This window comes from Palaemon carinicauda, chromosome 15 (genome assembly GCF_036898095.1).
Source record: "Palaemon carinicauda isolate YSFRI2023 chromosome 15, ASM3689809v2, whole genome shotgun sequence".
Classification (NCBI taxonomy): domain Eukaryota; kingdom Metazoa; phylum Arthropoda; class Malacostraca; order Decapoda; family Palaemonidae; genus Palaemon; species Palaemon carinicauda.
Window position 1 is genome coordinate 117,471,854 of NC_090739.1, and position 5,143 is coordinate 117,476,996.

Consider the following 5,143-nt stretch of genomic DNA (forward strand, 5'->3'; position numbering starts at 1 on the left):
ACAACACTTATCCCAACCCCCATTTCTCTTCAGTTTCATTATGACTTCCATATGTCAAGGTTGTTCTCAGAGGGAGTGGGAGATACATTCCCTCTTTTTCAGATAAAATAAACGGGCATATGAGTTCCTACAGAACCATGGAGTCATCCCTTCAGACATTCAATGCCCTTCCTGCCAACAGCCATGTGTCTTTAGATCTCAAGTTAATCAGTGGGCTTGTAATCGATCAGTCAAGGTTGCTAAGAAAGGAAAGCGTCGTGCTTGCGGTTTTTTCCGTAACCACATTTAAGGACACTTTCTTGGAAAAGGCTCACGTTCAAGCATGGGAAATACTGCCGTTCGTGAATCATTTCCTTGAAAGGGCCTTTTCGCACGGCAATGCAACCTATAACCTTGGCTGGACATTACAAACTCCGGTTAACTGGAGGTCTTATTGTTCGGAAGTGACGGAAAATTATTGCCAAAACTTGCTGGCTATAGGTGGGCCTGGCATTGTCGTCGAAGTGGATGAATCCAAGTTTGGGAGGTCGAAATAAAACGGAGGTAGGCCTTTGTCCGGTGTGTGGGTGTTCGGTGACATGGAGCGAGAGAGCAAAATATGTTTGTGGTCCCTTTGGTGGACCAACCAAGAAATGCCGAGACCCTTGGGCCCTTGATACAACGTTACTTCAAGGGGGGAGCGTAATCCATAAGGAAAGGATACAAAGATCTCGCCACTACGGGGTATGTGCACCTCACTGAATCATTCACAAAATTTTATGGATCCCAAGATAGGTGCACATAATTAAGATATCGAAATGGTGTGGTGGGATATCAAGAGTTATGTTCTCCGTGGCAAAATTCTAAAAGAATATTTTATTCAATATTTATCTCGTTATGTCTTTATCCGCCAGGTAAAAATTATAATACATATTTTAATGTTCAGTTTCGTTTTTTCAATAATTAGCAAGCTAAAGTGTGCTTATTTTTCCAGCACAAGAGGTCCAAGTGCCTACATAATTTCCTGCTTCAAGCCGCCACACTGTACCCTCACCCATCTACGTCTACGACAGGGTCAGTGACACAAAAGACCCTCAGCCTTCGACATCCCAAACTTAAGGTAAGGATTTGTTTGTGAATTGTGATTTCGTTTTAGTTTGTGACCTGGGAAGGGGGTCCGGGGGCTTGCCCCCATCTAGGAGTTGTGACCTGGGAAGGTTTGTAACCTAGGAAGGGGGTCCTACTAGGGGCTGTGACCTGGGAAGGGGGTCCTACTAGGGGCTGTGACCTGGGAAGGGGGTCCAGAGCCTTGCCCCCGGCTAGGGGTTGTGGCCTAGGAACTACTAGGTTAGGTTAGGTGGGTTTGTTAGGTTCTGTACCGTTTTACAAATCTCAAATGTGTTAAATAATCATGTTTGGTCTACGTTCAGCCACTTACATGATCCATATTTTTTTCCAACGGGTTATCTTGTTCTTATTTTGCATTTCTGACCATTATTGCTGTAAATCACTCGTTTATGACATTTCCCCACCCTAAAAACCCCGGTTTCCCACTGGGGTCCCCCATAATTGTCATTATATAAGGGGGTCCAAAAACTCATGAACAGATGGTTTGTCCCAATAATCAAGGTCAGAAATGCATAGAACACAAGATAACGAGTAGATAAAATATATGGTTCATGTATTTGGCTAGAAATTACAGTATCACATATTTACCGAAAAGCCTCAGATTAACTTGAATAGGAAGCTTCACCTCAATTAACTTTGGGTAGGAACACCTCCAACTTACCTAATGTATTGCTTAATTCAGTTTTATAATCTATGAAAATGTAAGTAAACTAGTATTATGTAGTGAATATTAGTAACAAATAAGTTTAAGAAGACTCATCAATCATAATTATGCTGCATTTACAGGACAAAATGAGTTGTTAAGAATTCGATTTAGTGTAACTGTTGATGTCTGGTACTGGCTTTGGTGGTATCTAGTGAAATAGATAGAAAATGTATTGATATTGCCAAGTTGAACAGTTTGCTTGAATATATGTGGTATGTAGTTAGCAAGGTAATGTAATGGTAAGGTACTATAATATCATAGTGAATAAGAATTCACCATAAGATATGGGTGTTCACATGTTTTATTTTTTAAATTTTTTTATCAATCAATAAAAATATGAAAAGCAATACAATTTCCAAAGTTTAATATTTGTTTGTTCCTACGCAAATAAACATTTCTTTCTTTAATATCGATATATTTTTTCAGCGTAGCTTGAATTTAGCAATAAACCTTTGTACTAGTTGTCAATTTTCCACCGCTAGTTAGCATGGTTGTAAACTATCACCCCACTCACACAATGGCCCAATGAAATACATCGCTTTTGTTTTCAGCTCAGTAGAGTGAATACGTACTGTCTCACTCCTTCGTTAAATGTTAAAGGTATCTTGTTTCCGTTCCAGTTTCATCATATTAGATGCTCCCCAGAAAATCAGCTGGGCAAGCCCAACACTCCTGTGTAGTGCCCAACCACAGCAGTGGCATCCCCAGTAAACAGCTTAAACTAACGGTCCCAGGCTGGGATCGATCTGCTGCCATGCAAATGCTAGGCTAACATGTTACCACTGCACTAGGCAGTGATAAACTTATTGAAATTTTCTTTGTTCCTACATAAATACAAACCATTGATCTTTACACATTGGAGTAGAAATAACAACGAAGGCTGGAAAACGGCCATTAAACTTTTAACGAGGTGTAAACAACCAACAGGGTAGCTACCCTGTCAGCTACCGCTGGCCCTCCAGCTTACTCAAACCACAATTGAATTTCACCCGTCACAGCGAGAACTGGTTCCTCTTGTCAGTGAATAATTTGCAGTTTTTGCTTTTTTGCATTAACTCTACAATTTCTTTTTCTTCCAAGTATGTGTATGCTGATTGTTTGTGTTTATGCAGACATGTCCTGGAATCCTGCCTAAGACCTATGGGAATGAGCAATGTGTAAGTAGATCCACACAGGTTATGCCAGTTGTGACAGGGACACATGCTCTGATAACTCACCTTGTGAGAAGTGTAGGAAGTGACTGTTCTCCCAGTGGGTGTTGTTTGACAGGAGGAAGAAGAAGACAAAAAGAGATTCTTCAGCTTTGGGTTCTTCCTCAAAGTATAAGATAATAGCAGTAGTCGTATGGTTTGTGGTCAAGCTCAGGGGCTGGGAGGTTCCATTATTTCCTCTTTACAAAATGGGGTTGCCCCCTCCTTGGAGTGGTTCCCTTAATTCTTCTCTTCTTCTTGATTTACAGAGGATGGTGCCCTTCAAGTGTTGTGGCCTTCATTTGGCATTCTAGGCTCACCATTGGAGAAGTTTAATCGTTTCTTGTAGGAGAAACAGACTGCTTTTGCTCCCACCGGCTCCTCCGTATGCCATCACCCAACAGAGTCTGGGCACAATCTCACCTCTTCAACAGGAGATTTGAGATCGCTTTCTAGTATACAATATCCTATGAAACCATCTGCTACCCCGCCCACAAGATGCTAACTAACCTCTCCTTCACCTGCTCGCCTATCAACTCCTAGATCTTCGCTCACTACACCTTCATGTCTTAGGACTTTGCCTGTCAGTGCTTCCCCACGTGCTTTGAACAAGTTAAACTCACTCTGTTGTAGTTTCCTGCGGGCTTCAAAGTGGACAGAGTTGCACTATTCTGACGCTTCCTCACCTCGCCGTAGATCCTCGTCTTCATCCCGTAGATGACATCACTGCTCAAAGTTCCCCTTATGGTCTTCTTCTTGTTAGAGGATTGGTAGTCCTCCTCAGCCTTCTCAACCCAGGCAAGGACAAAGTCACCCTAGAGGAAGGGGGTAAGGGAAGAAGAAATCACCATTAGGATTTGCAATTCCCTCCCATCTTGACTAGTGGGGGGAAATTTTGAAGGGAAATTGAATGATTTATGGTGCAAAGGACTGGAATATCCACTTCCTACAGCCTAGGTACCACCTCCCATTCATCAACTTTCCCCCTCCTCTAATTCCTCCTCTAATAATATCATTGCCATACAGAGAGGGCCCATACAAACGTTATAACCTACAACAGGACATCCAGAAGATGATCAAGAATGCTCTCCAGAAAGTCGATGATGGGAGCCTCGTCTTCTTCAGTTGACTCTTTCTTATTGAGAAGGCGTCTGAAGGTTTGAGATGACCTTTCGGCCCTAAACTTGTTTATCAGGCAGAGCAAGTTCAAGATGGGGACAGCAACCTCAGTCATTCAAGCTGTCAGACTTGGAGATTTCATGGTCACTCTGGATCTGAAAGACACTTCCATTCAGATCCCAGTCCATCTAGTGTCCAGGAAGTTCCTGTGTGTGTTAGTAGACAGACTAGGAATTGCAGGCTGGTTCTCTGCAGAGTTCCATCCAAGTGCTTTCACCCCTCCCCAGGGTGGCTTTGTGTACTGAGTTCACTTAGCAGGAAGATCCTTGAAATCCTCCACTCTACAAGGAAGATCCTTTTTCTCGCCAGCTTGACAGGCTAGCCTTTCTTTGGTGGTCACCTTCCCAAGGTCCTTGTAAGCTGATTCACGAACCCTTACCTTCTCACTCTTGCTTTTCAGAGTTAGGCTCTCGAAGCAGCCTAGTGATCATGGAAGCAGACTCCCTGAAGTTACAGCCCCACGTCGCGGTACTCCCCAGGTACAATGAGCCTCTACGAGACTCGCGAGAGCGAAACCCTTTGAGATACCGCCTCTGAAGTCTGACCATCTGGGGAAAGCGCCAGGTTGGTCTGACGTTTGCGAGCAATGTCAGCACACATTTGCAGCCATTCCACCTGTGCCTTGCTCCCCCCCACCAGGATGTTCCTGGCAACTTTTGGCATGTGCAAGACGATTCGTGCACCTCCTTATGGGGTTCTTTTGGATGTTCGCATGCCACTTCGCAATACCCTGGCTCACAACCAGCTTTACCCCAGTCTGGTATTTGAAGTGCGCACTCTGCTATGAGTGAGCCAAGCTCACTTGTTCTTTTCCTTTCCCCACGAAGGTCTAGCTGCTGCTTCTTGAGCGTGCTTCACTGCAGTGGTGCTTGTGAGTTCATCTTTACACTCCCCAAGAGAGTCATATTATCGCAATAAGTTCACACTTGGACATCCCTCACTAAGAGCTCCTTCAGCTGCC

At 43.7% G+C, this 5,143-nt stretch overlaps 1 long non-coding RNA gene across 1 annotated transcript in view; it reads left to right on the forward strand.

Moving 5' to 3' along the window:
- The first annotated feature begins 996 nt into the window (after nucleotides 1-996).
- The window catches only part of LOC137654360 (uncharacterized), a 27,496-nt gene continuing 23,349 nt past the window's right edge, over nucleotides 997-5,143 (forward strand). The window contains exon 1 of the long non-coding RNA XR_011046610.1: nucleotides 997-1,099. This is a non-coding gene — a long non-coding RNA (uncharacterized lncRNA). The remainder of the gene's footprint in view (nucleotides 1,100-5,143) is intronic.